This window comes from Bos javanicus, chromosome 4 (assembly GCF_032452875.1).
Source record: "Bos javanicus breed banteng chromosome 4, ARS-OSU_banteng_1.0, whole genome shotgun sequence".
Lineage (NCBI taxonomy): Eukaryota > Metazoa > Chordata > Mammalia > Artiodactyla > Bovidae > Bos > Bos javanicus.
The window spans coordinates 62,257,795-62,280,444 of record NC_083871.1 but is presented as its reverse complement, the minus strand read 5'-3'; the positions used below and the strand labels follow the sequence as shown (position 1 = coordinate 62,280,444).

General features: G+C 40.7%; 1 non-coding gene across 1 annotated transcript; it reads right to left on the bottom strand.

The window, feature by feature from the left end:
• Positions 1–259: 259 nt before the first annotated feature.
• Positions 260–366, bottom strand: LOC133247014 (U6 spliceosomal RNA). The gene has a single exon (XR_009736251.1). It is a non-coding gene; the product is annotated as a U6 spliceosomal RNA (small nuclear RNA).
• Positions 367–22,650: the final 22,284 nt, after the last annotated feature.

Genomic DNA, 22,650 nt, shown 5'->3' with positions numbered 1-22,650 from the left:
TTTCTATAGTGGCTGCACCAATTTACAATCCTACTAACAGTACAGGAGGGTTCCCTTTTCTCCACACCCCTTCCAGCATTTGTTATTTGTAGACTTTTTAATGACGGCCATTCTGACTAATGTGAAGTGATACCTCACTGTAGTTTTGATATGCATTTCTCTGATAATTAGTGATGATTAACATCTTTTCATGCACCTCTTGGCCATCTGTATGTCTTCTTGGGAGAAATGTTTATTTAAGTCTTGTACCCATTTTTTCAGTATAGTGGAATGCTCCATGAATTTGTTTGTCATTCTTGCACAGGGACCATGCTAATCTTTTCTGCATCATTCTAATTTTTTAGTATACATGCTGCTGAAGCAAGCACTACAATTTATGTTGTGTGTATGTACCAAATTTAGATTGTTTCCAAATTTTTTGCCCTTATAAATAGCTCTGAAGTATGTATCCTTATGGTTACATTCTTTTTGCAATTACCTGCTTATTTACTTCATTGTTGTTGTTATTCAGTCACCAATTCATGTCTGACTCTTTGTGACCCCATCAACTACAGCATGCCAGGCTTTCCTGTCTCTCACCATCTCCAGAAGTTTGCCCAGATTCATGTTCATTGAATTGGTGATGCCATCCAACCATCTCATCCTCTGTAACTGTCTCCTCCTTCTGCCTTCAATCTTTTCCAGCATTAGGGTCTTTTCCAATGAGTCAGCTGTTCGCATCAGGTCACCAAAGTATTGCAACTTCAGCTTCAGCAAAATCCTTCCAAAGAGTATTCAGGGTTGATTTCTTTTAAGACTGACTGATTTGAGTCCAGGTTCGATGCATGAGGCAGGGTGCTCACGGCTGGTGCACTGGGATGACCCTGAGGGATGGGATGAGGAGGGAGGTAGGAGGGAGGGTCAGAATGGGAAACACATGTACACCCATGGCTGATTCATGTGAATGTATGGCAAAAACCACCACAATATTGTAAAGTAATTAGCCTCCAATTAAAAAAAAAAAAAAGATTGACTGGTTTGATCTCACTGCTTTCCAAGGCGCTCTCAAGAGTCTTCTCCAGCATCACAGTTTAAAAACATCAATTCTTTGGTGCTCTGCCTTCTTTATTGTCCAACTCTCACATCCGTACATGACCACTAGAAAGACTAGGAAAGTGAAAGTGAAAGTGGCTCAGTCATGACTGACTCTTTCCGACCCCATGGACTATAGAGTCCATGGAATTCTCTAGGCCAGAATATTGGAGTGGGTAGCCTTTCCCTTCTCCAGGGCATCTTCCCAACCCAGGGATTGAACCCAGGTCTCCTGCCTTGCAGGCGTGTTCTTTACCAGCTGAGCCACCAGGGAAGCCCAAGGAAGACTATAGCCTTGACTATACAGATCTTTGTCAGCAAAGTGATGCCTTTGCTTTTTAAGACACTGTCTAGGTTTGTCATCTTTCCTGCCAAAAAGCAATCATCTTCTAATTTCATGGCTACAGTCACCAGCCACAGTGATTTTAGAGCCCAAGAAGAAGAGATGTATCACTACTTCCACTTTTCACCTTCTATTTGCCATGAAGTGATGGGACAGGATGTCATGATCTTTGTTTTTTTAATATTGAGTTTTAAGCTGGCTTTTTCACTCTCTTCCTTCACCCTCATCAAGAGGCTCTTTAGTTCCTCTTCACTTCCTGCCATTAGAGTGGTATTTTATTTGGTATAAATTCCTAAAAGAGGAATTGCTAGTCAGCCCTCTTAAGACTGCCAAATAGCCTTCCAAAAATTTTCTACCAATTTATACTCCTTTTAGAAGTGTATGAGAGTCTGTGTTTCCCATACCCTGACATCACTGAGAATAATCAATTTTTTAAATCTCTACTGATTTAACTAGTAACAAATAAAAATAAAACTTTTATATTGACATGTCTTTAAATGCTAATGGAGGTCAAGATTTTTGCATTTTTATTACTATTTGCATTTTTTTAAATAAATTGCATGAAGAGGTAAGAACTATAATGGCAGAGACTTATAGCTTTCTGTTCATTTATGTCTTCCAAGCATCTACAACAGTGCCTGACAAAGAATAAGCACTCAATAAATATTTGTTGAATGAATGAAAGTGTTCAGCAATTTCTAAGAGTTCTTTATCAAAGGCATTAATATTTAGGGTAGGTTTCAAATATTTTTCTCCATTTATCATGTACCTGTCAGCTTTATTTATCATATTCTTCCTGCTACATACAAGTTTATAAACTTCAGTGTTTTTCTTCTTGTTTTCTCTCTTTGTGTCAGGATATTACATGTACTGGGACTCTATTTGTGTGTGTATACATTTTTTTCTAACTTTTTTTTATGTTCTGAATCATGTGTACCTTATTTTACTCTATAGTGTACATGCTTTTAGTTTTTTCAGATAGGCAAATGTCTTCTGCAAAAAAGTATCTTTTTCTCTTTGTCAATATTTTTACATCTTATTTTATTTTCTTAAAATTCTTTAAATTCCAGAAAAATACCTAAAAATAGTGATTACAGTTGGTATCTTTTTCTTGTTTTTTGACTTGCAGAGAAGTCCTCCTTATTTGGTGGCTATTTATTTCAAGATGGTATTTTCAGGATTCTTAAATTTTTTTTTCTATAGTAGAGGTTTATTTTTAAAAATCTGGAATAGATTTTTGATTTCTGACCCCAGTGTTTTTGATATTTTGACCTAATATTTTCCTTCTTCTACTAATATGGTTAATTATATTAAAATATTTCCTAGAATATATCATTCTTATACTCACAGAATAAACTCACTTGGGCATAGTATATTTTTAATGTAATTCTAGTTTTGATTTGCTAATATTTCTATAGTGTTATTATATTTTTAGTTATACATTTAGTCTATAGTTGTCCCTTTTTAAGGCACTTTTTCAGTTCAGTTCAGTCTCTCAGTCATGTCCAACTCTTTGCCACCCCATGGACTGCAGCACGCCAGGCTTCTTTGTCCATCACCAACTCCTGGAGCTTGCTCAAACTCATGTCCATAGACTCGGTGATGCCATTCAGCCATCTCATCCTTTGTCGTCCCTTTCTCCTCCTGCCTTTCAATCTTTCCTAGCATCAGGGTCTTTTCCAATGAGTCAGTTCTTCACATCAGATGGCCAAAGTATTGGAGTTTCAGCTTCAGCATCAGTCCTTCCACTGAATATTCAGGACTGATTTCCTTTAGGATGGACTGGTTGGATCTCCTTGCAGTCCAAGGGACTCTCAAGAGTCTTCTCCAATACCACAGTTCAAAAACATCAATTCTTCGGCACTCAACTTTCTTTCTAGTACAACTCTCACATCCATACATGACTACTGGAAAAACCATAGCTTTGACTAGTCAGTCCTTTGTTGGGAAAGTAACGTCTCTGCTTTATAATATGCTGTCTAGGTTGGTCATAACTTTTCTTCCAAGGAGCAAGCGTCTTTTAATTTCATGGCTGCAATCACCATCTGCAGTGATTTTGGAGCCCCAAAAATAAAGTCTCTAACTGTCTCCATTGTTTTCCCATCTATTTGACATGAAGTGATGGGACCAGATGCCATGATTTTAGTTTTCTGAATTTTAAACCAACTTTTTCACTCTCCTCTTTCATTTTCATCAAGAGGCTCTTCAGTTCTTCTTCCCTTTCTGCCATAAGTGTGGTGTCATCTGCATATCTTAGATTATTGATCTTTCTCCTGGTGATCTTGACTCCAGCTTGTGCTTCATCCAGCCTGGCATTTCTCATGATGTACTCTGCATATAAGTTAAATAAGCAGGGTGACAATATACAGTCTTGATGTACTTCTTTCCCAATTTGGAATCAGTCTGTTGTTGCATGTCCAGTTCTAATTGTTCCTTCTTGACCTACATAAAGATTTCTCAGGAGGCAGGTCAGGTGGTCTGGTATTACCATATCTTTCAGAATTTTGCAGAGTTTGTTGTGGTCCACACAGTCAAAGGCTTTAGCGTAGTCAATAAAGCAGAAGTAGATGTTTTTCTGGAATTCTCGCTTGTTTGATAATCCAATGGACGTTGGCAATTTGATCTCTGATTCCTCTGCCTTTTCTAAATCCAGCTTGAACATCTGGAAGTTCATGGTTTACATACTGTTGGAGCCTGGCTTGGAGAATTTTGAGCATTACTTTGCTAGTGTGTGAGATGAGTGCAATTGTGCAGTAGTTTTAACATTCTTGGCATTGCCTTTCTTTGGGATTGGAAAAAAAATTGACCTTTTCCAGTCCTGTGGCCACTGCTGAGTTTTCCAAATTTGCTAGCTTATTGAGTGCAGCACATTCACAGTATCATCTTTTAGGATTTGAAATAGTTCAACTGGAATTCCATCACCTCCACTAGCTTTGTTTGTAGTGATGCTTCCTAAGGCCCACTTGACTTTGCATTCCAGGATGTCAGTCTCTAGGTGAGTGATCACACCATTGTGATTATCTGAGTCATAAAGAATTTTTTTGTATAGTTCTTCTGTGTATTTTTGCCACCTCTACTTAATATCTTCTGCTTCTGTTAGGTCCATACCATTTCTGTCCTTTATTGTGCCCATCTTTGCATGAAATGTTCCCTTGGTATCCCTAATTATCTTGAAGAGATCTCTAGTCTTTCCCATTCTGTTGTTTTCTCTATTTCTTTGCATTGATCACTGAGGAAGTCTTTCTTATCTCTCCTTGCTATTCTTTAGAATTATGCATTCAAATGGGTATATCTTTCCTTTTCTCCTTTGCCTTTTGTTTCTCTTCTTTTCTCAGCTATTTTTAAGGCCTCCTCAGACAATCATTTTGCCTTTTTGCATTTCTTTTTCTTGGGGATGGTCTCGATCACTGCCTCCTGTACAATGTTATGAACCTCCATCCATAGTTCTTTAGGCACTCTGTCTATCAGATCTAACCCCTTGAATCTATTTGTCACTTCCACTGTATAATCAAAAGGGATTTGATTTAGGTCATACTTGAATGGCCTAGTGGTTTTCCCTATTTTCTTCAATTTAAGTCTGAATTTGGCCATAAGGAGTTCATGATATGAGCCACAGTCAGCTCCCAGTCTTTTTTTTTTTTTTTTTTTCTGACTGTATAGAGCTTCTCCATCTTCGGCTGCAAAGAACATAGTCAGTCTGATTTTGGTATTGACCATCTAGTGATGTCCGTGTGTAGAGTCTTCTCTTGTGTTGTTGGAAGAGGGTGTTTGCTATGACCAGTGTGTTCTCTTGGAAAAACTCTGTTAGACTTTGCCCTGCTTCATTTTGTCCTCCAAGGTCAAATTTGCCTGTTACTCCAGGTATCTCTTGACTTCCTACTTTTGCATTCCAGTCCCCTATAATGAAAAGGACATCTTTTGGGGGGTGTCAGTTCCAAAAGGTCTTGTAGATCTTCATAGAACCATTCAACTTCAGCTTCTTCAGCATTACTCGTTGAGGCATTGACTTGGATTACTGTGATATAGACTGGTTTGCCTTGGAAACGAACAGAGATCATTCTGTCATTTTTGAGATTGCATCCAAGTACTGCATTTGGGACTCTTTTGTTGACTATGAGGGCTACTCCATTCCTTCTAAGGGATTCTTGCCCACAGTAGTACATATAATGGTCATCTGAGTTAAATTCACCCATTCCAGTCCATTTTAGTTCGCTGATTCCTAAAATGTTGATGTGCTTGCAAGATGGCAGAGAAGAAGGACGTGCACTCGTCTTCTCCTGAGAGAACTTCAAAATTACAGCTCACTGCTGAACAACTGTCAACAGGAGAATGTTGGAGTGTTTGGGTGTCTCCCACAGAGGTACTGGTGTCAAGGTTATATTAGTTTTCTAAGATAAATTGTATAGCTTTATTTTCCTCCCTTTTAATAGATTTCATAGCAGAGGAACTATGTGTTCATACAAAAGAATTTGTTATTACATTTGTCTGGATCCAGTACTTTAACAGTAGGTTTCCATGCTTTTTGTTCTGTGTAGACTCTCGAAATTCTTTTATACAAACTGGACCATTTGTATTTTCATTTTTAAAATTTCATTTAATCAGGATTTTAAAATTTATAAATATAGAGATGTACATTATATGTTCTTAAAAGTTTTCACAATCTTTTTAATCTTGCCTAAATCCACTTCTCATTGTTGATTATTTTATGTTGGATATTTTTATTTGGGGGGTTAGTTCTCTTTTCTCTCTTTTCCCATTTTTATTATGCTGTGTGGAGCTTGCCAATGTAATTAGCCCTGTTGAAAGAATGGATTTTGGATTTACCATCATTTCTCCACTTTTCTAATTAATTAATTTTGCTTTAAAACTTTATGCATCCTTCCTGCTTCCCTTATATTTCTCTCTCTTTCTGGACTAAGTTAAATATTTATTCCCTATATAAGAATAAGCATAATGTTTGTTTGAATGCTTGTAACAGCTTTGAATAGGTTCAACAAATTCTATTTTGCCACGATCCTTGGCTATTTGACCACATTAACAATATTAATCTTTTAAAAAATTTTTTCATATTAAAAATTTAACAGCTTTAAAGGAAAGGAAAGTGAAGTTGCTCAGTCGTGTCTGACTCTTTGCGACCCCATGGACTGTAGCCTACCAGGCTCCTCTGTCCGTGGGATTTTCCAGGCAATAGTACTGGAGTGGGTTGCCTTTTCCTTCTCCAGCGGATCTTCCTGACCCAGGGATCTAACCCAGTTCTCGTGCATTGTAGACACACACTTTACTGTCTGAGCCACCAGGGAAGACAATAGCTTTATTGAGGTATAATTGATTTTTGAAACTGTGTATATTTAATGTGTACAATTTGATGAGTTTGAACATACATACACAGCATACAGCTATGAAGCCTTCACCACGTCAAGGCAAAAACTTATCTATCACCTCCAAAAGTTTTGTGGTAGTAACACTTAACATGAGATTTACCCTCCTAACAAGTTTTTTAAGTGTATTGTTACAAGGTGTGCACTTGTACAAGGTGTGCACAGTATTATAGTATTGTTAGTCTTTATGTGAAAAGTTACCATCATTGGTTTCTGTACTCCTTGGAGCAGCTTTGGGCAACTGAACTTTGGGCAGTTTGACTGCAGGAGGAAACAGCCTCTCATAAAAGTTAGAAAATGTGTAGGTGGGCTCTAAGCTAGTTCCCAACCCATGATTGCCTATCTGCTCCTTGAGCTTGCCTCATAACCCAGTAAGATAAATTCCTCGATGTCTGGTACTTAGCCATGGTCTGAGCTTGTGGCAGAACTTACTCTGCCACTTCTTTAGAAACCAGACATGGGACTGTTCTGACTGTTGCCTTTCTTTGGATTTTTGCCATTTTCAGGTGGATTTGCCCACGATGTTAGGAGAAAAGCAAATCCAGAGAGTGGGTTTTTGTGTGTGTGTGTGAAAGCACAGAACAAAGACGTCTAGCCCAGTCTAAAGGCTTGAGAAAGCTTCCTGATGGAGAAAATGGTGCCTGCTGGACCTATAGAGAAGGAACAGGTAAGTTTCAGATGGGGAGGGTGGATAAGAAACTCCTTCAACTGTCTGGTCAAATGCAGACCACAGTTTTTGATAGCCAGAGCTGTGGCCCTGAACTCTCTTTGTATACTACTAAAGTATAATCCTTAATAAGTTAAAAACATGACTACTGTGAAAATATGAAAGGAATATGTGTCAGAAGTTTTATGTGACTCACTAACTAATGGAAGAACCTATTAGATATTAAGGTTGTTTTAATGGGGAATTTGAAGAACAGAGATATCTATCTATAAGCAATCAAGAATGCTTAAAATTGCTAATAGATGCAAAACTGCATCTATTAATATCTGAAAGGGCAATAAAATGTAATGTTTGTAGTTACCTTTGCTATATCCACTGGGTGAAATGAAATGCATTTGCTTTGTTGTGGACAAGAATTGTTTGCATTATTACCAGGTTTTCTACAAGTTACTGCTACCACTATGGTTGGAAAATAGCCTAATCAATAGAAAGACAGTCAAAAGTGCACACCTGGGCATGCTAGACAATGCCCAGAAAGCCACTGAGAGGACACTCAATGGTCTCTTTTGCCCATTTTCAAGTTTTAGACAGTTTTTACTTATAACCCCTTTTAAAATTATGAAAAATAATAATTCTGGTTTCCAGCAAATTCATTATTGAGTGGATAAAATATATGTAAGCCCTCTGCATCTCTGCCTCCCTGCCTGGATTCAGATCTTGTCTATATTCTAATAATCTCTACTATGTGTCCTGGGAAGGTCATTCGGGTTTACTCTTGATATCAAGGGTAACACATTCAGCAAATTCTTCAGCTCTTGTCATCTCCCCAGCAGCCTTTTGTAGTCCTTTTAACAGTCTGCTGGGCTGAGCAGGAAGAGACAGGTTGCTCTGGGCAGTGTTCAACAGCACAGCTCTTTGTCTCTTGTTGTCAGCCAGCTCTGTCACTACATTGTTCTTCAGGCGGCATGCCTTTGATGGACTATCTACCCCTCATGTCTCAACACTCGGGGCAGCATTTGGAGAAACAGCAGTCCTACACCGTTCCTTCTGGCATAGAATAATCCCAGTAGAATACCATGTGCTATCAACTCAATTCCATAGATTTGTTGAGAGCACTGTGAGGGAGTCCCAGAAATGTAAAGGCATGCTCCTTGTGCTCAAGGAGTTGTACACCTGCTAGAGAAACAAGCCATACACAAGAAAAAATGACAAAGGCTAGAAAAAGAGCATAGAAGGAAGATAGGGCCCAAATCCCTACTTCCCTATTTGTATCATCTTGGACACATACATTTTTTTTTAACATCATTGCTGAGGTATTATTTATATACCATAAAGTCTACTCATTGTAAGTATGCATTTCAATAAAATTATTTTTAGTAATTTTACAGAGCTGTGCAAATATCACTTCAATCCAATTTTAGAACATTTCCATCATTCCAAAAAGTTCCCTTATGACCAGTCAAACCTTATTCTCATCCCAGGTCTAGACAACCATTGACTTCCTTTCCATTTCCATAGATTTGTCTTTTCTAGAAATTTCATGTGAACAGAATCATACAATATATACTCACTTGTATGTGCCTGCTTTTCTTTAGCAAAACATTTTTGAACTTCAACCATGTTGTCGCATGTATTAGCATACATTCATTCCTCTTGATTGCTGAGTTATATTTCATTTTATGGATATACCACATTTCATTTATCCATTCACAGCAGATGGATATTTGGATTATCTCAGTTTTAGCCTATTATGAATAATGCTTCTGTGATCATTCAGTTGTTAATCTTTGTGTAAATGTATGTTTTCATTTCTCTTGGGTAGATACCTGAGAGTAGATTTGTTAGACTGTTTGATAAGTATGTTTAACTTTTCAAGAAACTGTCACATTCTTTTCCAAAGTGGTCCTACCATTTTACATTCGCATCAGCAAAGCACGAGGGTTCTAGTTTCTCCGAATCCTCATCAATACTTGTTATTTTCTGTTCTTTCAACTATAGCCATCCTGCTGCTGCTGCTGCTGCTAAGTCGCTTCAGTCGTGTCCGACTCTGTGCGCCATCCTAGTGGGTGGTATATACCAATGAATGATATCTCATTGTGGTTTGATTTCCATTTTCCTAATAGTTATTGATGTTATACATAATTTTAATGTGATGATTAGCCATTCATCTACCTTCTTGGGAAAAATGTCTATTCATATCTGACCTATTGTGTCACTTACCTTCTTATTGTTGAGCTTTAAGTGTTGTTTATACATTCTGGATACAAATTCCATACCAGATATATGATGTGCATGTATTTTCTCCTGGTCTGGCTTGTCTTTTCATTTTCTTAATGGACAAAGTATTTAAGCTACTGGGGTCTAACTTCAGTTTTTGCATAGACATTGTGGGAAAATTAACAATACCTATTTTCAGAACTGTTGAAAGAGTTAAAAGAGGCAATAAATGTGAAAAATACTTAGCACAGAGTTTGGAAATATTAGGAGGCTCCTGAATGCTTAATGAATAGTCTGAATATAAGAAAACATGTGGAGAAATGCCAAATTGCAGGTATACAATGAGTGTTTCACTTGTTCAGGGAGGAAAGAAATCAAGCAAGAGCTACAGATTCCATAGCACATAGTGGGAGTAATACCTTGAGACAAGCATTGAAGGATGAAAAATACTGGATGTAGGAAGGTAGTCATGTCCAACTCTTAGCGACCCCATGGACTGCAGCCTACCAGGTTCCTCCATTCATGGGATTTTCCAGGCAAGAGTACTGGAGTGGGGGTGCAGGTAAACACCATAATCAGCTGTGAGGTGGAATACAGGAACATTTGGCTAGTAGGAGTTAAGACTTCCAAAGTGTGAATCATCTACCTCTTAAACATCCATTTGAACAGTTCCAGGTTTTGCCCTCTATAGTAGTAACTCCACTTCACCCCACTTTATTTCACAGGACTTTGTGGAGCCAGTCCCATAATTGTCCCACTGGGGCTTGTATATGACCCAGGGTCCACTACAGGAATAGAGTTCAATAAGAGAACATCACACTTGCAGCTGCCTGGGAGAAGTTGGAAACTGCTTCTCCATTCTGCATTATCCTGCATAGCATGATGGTTCAGGGTCAGCCACCTCCACCTTTTGCAGCTATCTGATGGCCAAGGAGTTTAACCTCTCTGGACTCAATTTCATCTTCTCTAAAATATAAATAATAAAAATTTCTACCTAAAAGTAAGCCAGAGAGTATACAGGAAAGTTCAAAACATTGCCTTTAAAATCATGAGCACAGGGCATGGATTTGGGAAGATTCAAAAACTGTTGGTATTATCATTCTATGTGCTCAGATGCTAGTTCCAAAACCCCTGTCAAGTGGGGAGCATCCATTCCCCAAACACATCGCATCCTTCCTATGCAATCCCAGGGTCGGTAACCAGTACATCACTGGGGCTGACTTGCCAGTCTTATCCTTTGTAGAGGAATGGATGAACTCTCTGAAGATAAGGCGTCCATAATGCCCTCCCTGGGGGTCCCAGGTGGCACAGTGGTAAAGAATCCACCTGCAATGCAGGAGACTCAGAAGACACAGGTTTGATCCCTGGGTAGAGAGATTTCCCTGGAGAAGGAAATGGCAGCCCACTCCAATATTCTTGCCTGAGAAATCCTATGGACAGAGGAGCCTGGCCGGCTACAGTCCATGGGCCAACAAAGAGTCAGACACGACTTAGGAGACTAAAGAACAACAACAATGCCCTTCCTTCCTTTGTAATTCTCCACCCCCTTTTTTTTCCTTTCAGCCTAGTAGACAAAGAATGAGTCTCCTGGCGTCTCGCCAGATGTAGCAGGAAGTTATGAATGAGGACTGCACAGGACAGTTGACTCTCTACAGAGATAGGCCCTAAATTAATCCTGAAGGCTGGGCAGCAACCACAGGAAGCTTGGAGCCATGAGGCCACCACTTAACACTTACATATCTCTGTCTATCCTGGAGCAGTAGGCAAACAATAGCCTAATCCACTAAAGGCCTGGGGGAAGTATTATTAGTCATGGACTATCTGAGATCAACCTTTAGGAACATGCACTCAGGGCCAGAATCTGGAATCGGGTCACTGGAGGGACTAGGATCCTTGTATGAGTCTATGAGAAATGTCAGAAAATTTCCAACAACTGGTTAATGTCCACCAGTGCTTAGCAAATTAGGCCTGTGTTGAAGCGTCAGTGCCCAAAGGACTGATTTATTGAACTGCCCTAATTAGGATCTTGTAACACATCAAGGGGCCATTAAAGAAAAAATTGCTGGCTTCAGAGACCAAGGAGTATACATAAACATGGTTTGTCTCTTTGCCAGGCCCAACAAATGCCATTCTGACACTGCAGTGAGCTCTAGTGGGACAGCAGCCATCAATTAAATTAAAACATTGACCCATCTGCTGGAGCAAGCATGATGTAACATTATCCCCCATGTCCATTTTCTCCTTTTCTAGCCTTCCTCCCCCTTTAGAAGTCTGAAGCTAGCTCAGAGTCAAATCTGGGAAAACTCCTGGATCAAAAAAACCACCCAGAACAATCTGCCATTGAGGAATCAGAAATAAGCTGAGACAGTTCATCAGCTTCTGGATTATGGTCCCCTTCCCTCTGTCACTACCATGTCTTTCATACACATCCTCCTTTTGAGATCTCCTTAACCACAAATGGGAGAAGGCAATGGCACCCCACTCCAGTACTGTTGCCTGGAAAATCCCATGGATGGAGCAGCCTGGTAGGCTGCAGTCCATGGGGTCGCTAAGAGCAGACACGACTTCACTTTCACTTTCACTTTTCACTTTCATGCATTGGAGAAGGAAATGGCAACCCACTCCAGTGTTCTTGCCTGGAGAATCCCATGGACGGAGAAGCCTGTTGGCTGCCGTCTATGGGGTCACACAGAGTCGGACACTACTGAAGCGACTTAGCAGCAGCAGCAGCAGTAACCACAAATGAAAACATCTTTCCCTGCATTCACATTTTGCCAAGCAATCCAGTCTTGCTGCTAAGAGTATAATGTCATAGTTATTTCTACCCAAGCTTCAACCCTACACTGCCAGCTCATTCTCTATAAACTTGAGCAAGGTACTCAATCTCTCTGTCTTGGTTTCTTCATCTGTAAAGAGAATTAATAAAGAATTAACCTACTTTATAAGGCGGCTGGGAGGATAAGAAATGTATGTCAAGTGCCTGATACATAGTTGGAGTTTGATGAAGGTAGTGGTTCCTATTACATGAAGTGAAGTCGCTCAGTCGTGTCCTACTCTTTGCAACCCCATGGACTGTAGCCTACCAGGCTCCTCTGTCCATGGAATTCTCCAGGCAAGAATACTGGAGTGGGTTGCCATTTCCTTCTCCAGGGGATCTTCCAGACCCAGGGATTGAACCCGGGTCTCCTGCATTGCAGGAAGATGTTTTACCATCTGAGCTACCAGGGAAGCCATATGTAATGCTATTACATACTATTATGTTAAAGGGCCTCCCTGGTGGCTCAGACCATAAAGAATGTGCCTGCAATGCAGGAGACCCAGGTTCGATCCCTCAGTCAAGAAGATTCCCTGGAGAAGGGAGTAGCAACCCACTCCAGTACTCTTGCCTGGAGAATTCCAAGGACAGAGGAGCCTAGCAGGCTACAGTCCATGGGGTCACAAAGAGTTGGACACAACTGACCAACTAACACACAGACACACATTATGATGAAAGGAGACCTGGATGACCATGAGAACTTAATAAACATTAGCAAACAAGTCTTTATAGAAGGCTGTCCTTGTGGCCAAGACAGAGAATACCTCTCAGAATATCAAGATGCCTATGACAAAGTATCCTAGGTTGCCCCAGATGCAAAACATTCTGCAAACCCAGTAAGCTTCTATGCTAAGCTAACTGCCTAAGCTTCCATTTCTGTCAACATTGAAGAACATAATGCAGAAAGTGTCAATAACTCACTACAAGTAACAGGGTTCCTTGACTAATTCCTGGTCTGCTGTGGATAAGTCTGGAGCTCCTTGTCATAAAAGACAGCAAGGAAACTCACATTCCACTGAGGTCAAGGCAAAAGGATCAAGAGCTGTCTGAAAGAGTTTCCACTGACCAGAGATGAGGTATTCAGAGAATCAATTAGAATAATAACTGCTACAATGGATGAAATGGATGTGTTATAGGGAATCAATTCATTATTTTTAAATAGAAATAATGGCAAATAAAATAACCTCTCCAATGTGAACTGTAATTCAGGGAAACCAAATTGTTGATGAAGGAAGGTTTTTCTTTATAGCATTTCCAGCTAATAAATGCAGAAAGGATGATAGACTCTTACCATTTTGCAGTACTAATGAATTAATTTATTTATGTAATAATGATCATAATATCATTAAAAGAGAGACAATCAAACATTTTATTCCTCTCAATGAAAAGGACATACCACCATCTATAAAGTGGTCTTGTCAAAAAATATCACATTTTAATCTGATCAAACTCTAGATCTAAGTACTGATTTGAAAGCAATTCAGAATTAGGAAAACATGCTAAACACCATGAGGATACAACCAGCAGACTCTAGACTGTGAGAAAATCTATGGGACAAATGATTGGTTTCGTCAATAAATAAAGAGAAAGCTGAAAAGAGAGAGCCTATAAGTTAAAAAGTAACCCATGCTAAATGCACCAAGTGCTGGTGAGGATGTGGAGCAACAGGAAAGCTCATCCACTGCTGGTGGAAACACAAAATGAAGACAAAATTACACAGTCTCTTCCCATATCATCTAGCAATTACACTCCTTGACATTTACCCAAATAAGCTGAAAACTTATATTCACACAAAAATTGTTGTCATTGTTTAGTTACTAAGTTGGGTCAGACTTGCTACCCCATAGACTATAACCTGCCAGGCTCCTCTGTCCATAGGATTCTCCAGGCAAGAATCCTAGAGTGGGTTGCCATTTCCTTCTTCAAGGGGGATCTTTCCAACCCAGGGCTCAAACCTGCGTCTCCTGCTTTAGCAAGTGGATTCTTTACCACTGAGCCACCAGGGAAGCCCATTCACCCAAACCCAGCAAGTAAATGTTTAGTGCAACTTTATTCACAACTGCCAGAACTTGAAAGCAATCAAGATATCCTTCAGTAATTGAATTCATAAACAAATTGTGGAATATCCAGAGACTGAAGTATTATTCAGTATTAAAAAGAAATGAGCTTTCAAACCATGAAAAGACATGAAGGAAACTTAAATGAATATCACTAAATGAATTAAAGCAATCTGAAAGGCTATGTATTTTATGATTCCAACTATATATGACATTGTGGAAGAAACAAAACTATGGATTCAGCAAAAAGATCAGTGGTTGCCTGGGATTCGTGGGGAGGAAAGGATGGATAGACAGAGCACAGATTTTAGGGCAGTAAAACTTATCTGTATGATGCTACAATGTACTCATGACTATGCTATTATAATGGCAGATATATGTCATTATATTTTGTCAAAACCTATAGAAGACACAATACCAACAGTGACCCCTAATGTAAACTGTGGACTTTGAGTGGTAATAATACATCACTATAGGTTTATCCATTGTTACAACTGGACCACTCTGGTGCAGAATGTTGATAGAAGGGAGTTTGTGGGTATGTGAAGACAGGGGGCATGTGGAAGCTCTCTACTTTCCACTCAGTTTTGTTTTCTCTCCCCACTCAATTTTGTTGCAAATATAAAACTTCTCTGAAAAATTATTTTAAAATTCTGAAAAGCTTCTCTGAAAAAGTGTAAAGAAAAACAACCCATATGAGAAACCAACTGATTACAATGTATGAGACTTATCTGGATCCTGATATGAACAAACTGTTATCTAGGAGGTGGGGTAGGAGAAAGGGAGGAGAAATGTCTAGATATTGAATGATATTAAGGAATTTTTATAATTTTAGAGGTGGCAAGGTACTGTGGTTATATTTGAAAAATAGTTCTTGTCCAAATACTGAATTCTGAAATGTGTATGTAATACTATGAAGTCTGAGGTTTGCTTTAAAAAAATTTTCTGGTAGGAGAGCAAGTGACTTAAAAAATGCATAAAATAAGATTGGCTGGATGATGGATGCATAACGTTCATTATTCTGCTTGCAGGTGATCAGGGGTCCCCAAGGCCAGGTCAAAGGCAGAAACTCTGCATCAAATTTGTTTCTCCTTTGTGTCTAAAGCCTGACTCTCTTGCATGAAAAGCATAGACTGTCAGATGCAAAAGAGCTAAATAACTGTGCTGATGAGGAAAGAGGTTCTGAAAGATGAGGTGACTTGTCAAAGGTCACAGAGTTTGGTGTGACTAGAAATAAGGTCTGGATCCCAGCTAAAAGTCTAGCACACAGCCTCTCCTTCCCCATTCATTTATCCTGTTTTCCAGCTGTTTTTCTTTCTCTGTATGCCTCAATCATACATTTATCGCACCTGAAGTTCCCAAGCGGGAGTTCACCAAGTAGCCTCTCTGAAGAGGCCAGGGCTCCTACTGTCGCTGATGCCCCGAGGCGACTGCCACCCAGCCGCTGTCAGGATGCGTTGCTTTGGGGGCCTGTGTGTCACTCTGACTCATACTGGGCCCTGGACCCCAGATCAGAAAGCAGTGTCATTCTCGTTGAGTGATGGCCAATTCCCTTGACTGTTCATGAGAGGTACATCTGTTCAATGACTACCTCAGAAAGAAGCACAGTTGGAGAGGGTGTGGAGTGGGGAAAAAGAAAGGATCCTATTTTATCCATGACTCATTGGAAAAGACCCTGATGCTGGGAAAGATTGAAGGCAAAAGGAGAAGAGGGTGGCAGAGGAGGAGATGGTTAGATAGCATCACGGACTAAATGGACATGAATATGAGCAAACTCCAGGAGATAGTGAAGGACAAGGAAGCTTGGTGTCCCGCAATCCATGGGGTGGCAAAAAGTCAGACACAACTTAGCAACTGAACACACACTTAGCACATACTACTCTCAAGAACCTGGATAAGAACTCTGAGCCTTGTTGCCCATGGAGCCAGCTCTGATGTTACTGAAGGCCATGAGGGATTCCTAGAAATCCAGGGACCTGCCCACCAAGTCAGATAAATATCCTTGCCCCTTCCCTCGCTTCCTCCCTGGCTTCCTTCTTTTCTTCCTTCTTTCTCTATGCATGTAGGTGCTAGGTTTGGGGGTGGGGGACTAAAACCATGGTATCTAATCTTAAAAAGCTCAAAGACAGACATGAAACAACAGCAACTTATATAAATCCCATATTTGTCACTGAACCTTTACCACAGACCTTTAAGAAAGGTGTGCCACACACACTGACATTTAGGAAACTGCTTAGAGATGACAGGAAATTCACCCAAGGTCACAGAACCAGTAACTAGCAGGACAAGAATTTGAACCCACCTGTGAATGCAGAACTCAAGCACTTCACTACTAAGATTGAAAAGATACTAGAGCCTCCCTTGCTTCTTCTCTATTGTCTTTTGCCTCCCCAGCCCCACCCTATGTAGACAGAAGATTCATGAGGGATTTACTTTCAGTAGTTTCTCTCTAGCTAGTAGAACCTGCAGAACATTTGGAAGATTTAGCAGAGCAGCCATTGGCCATCAACACCCTAGTGGCTCTTCACAGCCCTCCTGGAGTCAGCAGGCCCTTCGTGGAGGAGAAGGAGCTCTTCTCCAGCACTCAACCCTGGCTCTCTTCCCACCTTCAGGACTTGATTAGGCAATAGGAGCAAACAAAGTCAGAATGGATTTTAACAACAGTACAGAAATCCTCTAGACCTACCTTACAGCTTCAGAGTGTCACCATCATGGTCATGGAGTAGGTGCTCAATATGTTAACATTTCATGGCCCTAAACTAATGTTTCAGGGACTTCCTACCACTGCCCAAACCCCACAGTCCAAAATTGCTCCCTGTCTCCCTCTGAGGCTGGAGCTGGGCTGGATGGGCATCAGAGGGCCAGAGGGTGAGGCCTGGCCAGCTGCTGTAGACAGGGCCCCCCAACTTAACACAACATGTCCTTTGTCCCTTATAATTTCCTGGGAAGCAAGCAAAAAGATACTGCTCTTCTCATTTTACACACAAGGAAATTGAGGCACAGAAAGATAATATTATTTGTCCAAGGTCCTGAATCCTTCAGCTAGTAACAGAGTTGAGACGATCTCCTGGATCTTCTGACACTTAGACCTTTGTTCTTTTCCACTATCCTTTAAGGTAGTAGATGCAAGTCCTTATTGTAACATGTTGCTACTATTCTTTAGTCTTCTAAAAGAGATCCTTATTAAAACATTGCCAAGTAATGGCCAACAACAGGGTCAATCTCCCATAAGGTCATCTGCTAATAATTTCCCCTCTCTTTCCCTAAGTTCCTCTACTCTCTGGTCCCCTGCCCCTTTCCCACTTCCCATCCATGATCATCACCTGCCTTGGGCTACTTTTCCATGGGACATGTCCAGTACCTCCCATTTCAGTGAGGGTCCCTAGGAGGGAGGCATCTTGGGGATTTTCACTTCTGATACAAATGTCAAAGTAAGAGAAATTGGGAAATAAAGAGGAAAGGGAACATGTGGGAACAGCAGCTATCTTATCTCTCCAATCCCTGGGAGAGAGATTTCCGGCTTCTACAAACAACCAAGCTCTGAAAGGAGGCTTCTTTTACATACACTTTGCAGGGATGACTTAAGTAAGTCTTGACGACTCTCTTTCCCTGGAGACTAGACTAAAAGTATTGTTTAGAAATCTAATATATGGTTTATTTACTCAATTTGTGCTGAGCTCCACAGTTCCTTCAGGCCAGCCTCACTCGCCCATTACTCTATTAATGCTCCATTACTGAAATTAGTGCTGTAATTGGAGGGGGAAGGGCCGAGGAAGGGGGCACTCCTTAAAGGCACAGGTCTCCTTTAATCACATCACGGGCAGAGGCATGGGACTGTTGTAGGGGCCACATGCATGTTTGGGCCAAAGCGAAGCCTTACCAGCCAGGCAGCAGGAACCTATAGTGCAGCATGAGTTGCACTGACCAGTCAGCATGCAGCACCTCGAGGCCAATGCTCCAGCTCCCTAGACAGTGACGCTTTTGCCCACACCTAACCCTTCACACCAGCAGTTCCAAAAACACCACCAGAGCACCTCTGACCTCTCATTCTTAGCATGTGATGGCAAGGCCATTTTTCTTAAGCTTCCTATGCATCCCTTCTCCTTTCATCAATATGCCTGTGTACTCTGGCTCTTTTCTTGCCTAAAATGAGCCCCTCAAAGACCACCTCTCATTCATACACCTACTATACCTTCAGTCTGTGCCATGCTGACTTCCTCTAAGAACAATTCCAGAGTCTTCTCTTCCACATACTGACTTACTTGTCTTTGGCAAGGTAGACTAGCCAGCTATCCCTTATCTGGATCATCACTCCCTCTCACAAATAAGTTTCTTAGAGGAGCACCCACACTCCTTGCCTCTCAATCATTGCTTCCTACTCACTTCTCAGCAACTTAAGATCTGAACTGTAACCTCTCCTATCTACTGAGCTAGCTTGTTTAAAGGTCACCAGTTATCCAATCCAGAGACTATTTCTCAATTCTTTTCTTCCACAGGACATCTCTGTAGCATCTAAAATTGCCACATATCCTCTTCCTGGAGTGAATTTTCACTTTGGCACCTGTGAATAATTCGTGAATAATATTTTCATCGAATTCTTCTTTCTGACAAAACATTCTCGTTTCACAGCCGTGATTCTTACCATATTTTTAAAGAGCCACAGGTTCTTTTAAAAATCTGATACACACACACACACACATATATATGCCCATTTATGGCCCCGATGAAAGTCTGTAAATGCCACCTCTGCTCTTTACTTTCTTCCCCGGCAATCTTGACGGTTCCTATTTTAAAAATCATAAGCGTTTAAACAATTTCCAAATCTAAACATTCAGCCTTGGTTGCTTTACCAGTTGTACACCTGCTTTTTCAGCTGCCTGATGAACATCCCACAAGAACCTTAAACACGTCTTCACCTCACATCTGCTTTACTCTTTTCTTTCTCTGTTCGTGGCTTGGTGATATCTTTGTTGTTGTGCCTCCTGAAAACCTTGGAATCATAATTAACCCTTTCAGTTTCCTAACCCTGCCCCCGGCAGATCTATACTTTGTCATCCACAAGTGTTGTCTGTAGCTCTCCTCTGAGTTACAATATGGCTTCTCCAATTTTAAGCATCACATAACTAAACAACAGCATTCCAAGAAAGAAGAATGGATACAAAAACAAAAGTTTCATCCCTGTAATCCATTTTATTGGGGAGAAATATCCTTTTGAAATGTTGTCCTGAAGACTCTTGTTGAAGTCTTAGTGGCCAGAACTGAGTCAGATATCCATCCTAGGACTGGTTACTAGAAAAGGGCATCTGAATTGCTATGACTGACTCAGTTTCATCGTAACTGATCCACCAGATTAAACAGGAATAAAATGGACATTCCTTTAGCAAGAAAGAAGGGAAAAGTCTATTCATTAAGCATGTAGGCAACTATGTCTGTCATGACACAGTATTATTATTTATCAATTTATTGGTCCAGACTGGGAGTTCCTTAAAGGAACAAAGACTGTGTCTGTTTCACCTTGGAGTCATCCATGTCTCTCACTATGTGCTCAGTCACTCAGTCATGGCCAACTCCTTGTGACCCCATGGACTGCAGCTCTCCAGGCTCCCCTGTCCATGGGGATTCTCCAGGCAAGAATACTGGAGTGGGTTGCCATTTCCTTCTCCAGGGGTCTCTCACTATAAAGGTGTTTAAAAGATATTTGCAAAAGATAAATGAAGAACCCCACATCTCCTGATTTCCCAGGTGCTTAGCATCTTATTAGAGCAAAAAGTTGACTTGATGGCCTCTGTGTGGAAAAGAAGAAAGCTGAGGAGACTCATTGCCACTTCACCTTAAATGGAACTAACATCTAACATTCCCAAGAAGCCTCGGTTATTTTAAGGGTGTGTGGGTGAAATACTATTAGTATTTCACATCCCTCTATCGTTTATTGCTGCTGCTGAATCCAGAGGCAGACGTGCTAAAATATAGCTGAAATGCCTGGTCTCAGGGCATTTCCAGCCAAGTCAAAGTTAGAAGGATAAGAAACCCCGCAAGGTTGTTCTTGTAACGCTTAAGGCTATGTCTTGGGAAAACTCAAGGTTTATGGAGAAGTGGCTGTCCTTCAGGGTGTCTGGGTCCGGGAAGAGCTGCAGAGTACGCCGTCTCTGGGCACAGTGACATCGTCCACTGCCAGGGACAAGTCCCCTCTAATGATTTTCCAAACACAGCACTTCTAAGTGGTCTGTTCTCTGGTGGGAGCACAGCTCGAAAGAAGACGGAGAGCAGCTGTGAGGAGTGAACGAGATCATGTAGTGAAAGTGCTACATTAGATGAGATTTGAAAAGTAAGTCCCTAGCACAGTGCTGGCCCTGCAGTAGATGTTAATAAATGTCCATTGATTGCTATCCGATCCAGTCTTTTATATTCCAACTCTGGGACTCAGGATAGGGAACAGACAGTCCGCTATAAATAGTCCAAATGTTTGACCTTAATTAATATATTTACCAAGGTGTAAAATGCAAGTTTTGGGTTTCCTGGGTGGTGCTAGTGGTAAAGAACTTGGCTGCTAATGCAGGAGACTTAAGTGACACAGGTTAAATCCCTGGATTGGGAAGATCCCCTGAGGGAGGGTGTGGCAACCCACTCCACTATTCTTGTTTGGAGAATCCCATAGAAAGAGGATGGTAGGTGCTACAGTCCATAGGGTCACAAAGAGTTGGTCACAACTGAAGCAACTTAGCAAGCATGCATGAAGGTTTAGACCTTTCTAATACCCCTCTGTGATGGAAATGACTATCCAATTGATATCCAATAATCCAATTGATATACTGCAAAGTATAAGAACAAAATCTTGAATTTTGTGATTTTTCCCTGCAGTCAAGTCAATAAATCAAGAAAGTGTTAAAACAGAAAGTAGAACATTATGATCCATCCCTTAATCAGTAGTTGACCTAACTGATTAGAATCTACCTGATTAAAATAATACAGCATATGGGGTTTAGGATATTATTTAATCCAATGCTTTCTTGTAATATATGAAGAAACTAGGACCCCAAGAAATTAAAAGACTGACTCAAGGATGTCAGTCTTTCAAAGGGAAGGCCTAGATTTCCTCTCATATCTGTGATCTTTCCTCTCCCCTAAAAGACTGACTCAAGGATGTCAGTCTTTAAAAGTGAAGGACTTGATTTCCTGACTCTCAGATCTGTGATCTTTCCTGTCCCCAGACTGTCCCACAGTCCTCTCTGTTGTGGACCTAAAGACTCCAGCTGCACAGGTGCAAATACACCATGGATCTTCTAACAGGAGTCGTTAGTGCTTGCCATCAGATGAGGTGGCCCTTTAAAACTGTGTTCCAATAGAAGAGACAAATTTGTGTGACTTTGATAGTATGGGCGCAGCCAAGTGTGAAGACCATATTAGAAGGAGTGCAGATAGTTTGAACTTCCACCACTCATGGTACTTGTGATTCCGGATGCTCAAACTGCTCACCAGAGTCCCACTTTTGATCTGGCCTATTCAGAGAGAAATCAAGCCCAACCAGCCACTGAGAACCAAGAATGTCCAAGATAGAGTTCCCTGGCGGGGCTTGAACTCCTATCTACTTCTCAAAGTACACCTCTCTAACCCAGAGTTTTGGACTGCCCATTCTATATTTCTTTATTCATCAAACTGATATTTACAGAGACATAATATGTAGCAAGAACAATGTAAGGCTACAGAAATGGTTAAGCCACGGCCTCTTCTCTGGAGAAACACATGCTCTATTTTGGAGACAGGCCTGGGCACAGCTAGTTCAGGTTCTGTGGAGTAAGTGCCATGGTTGTCATATGTGTTCAGGAAAAAGTGTCCCTCCCTCTGTCAGAGAGATATTTGTCCTGCTTTTTATCTAGTGGACAAGGGCAAGGTGGGCATCCCAAGCAGCAGGGACAGCATGTGCAAAGGCTCAGAAGCATGCAAGACTTATGCCTGTCATATGAGACTAATTCAGTTCTCCAGCTATTCAATCCATGTCTCACAAATCTAGGGATTTACCAGAAGATGTGAAGGCTGATATGAAACTCCACAGTGACATTCAAAACTCCCATGTTTATGTAGCCAGGAATTTCAGCACTTTGCTA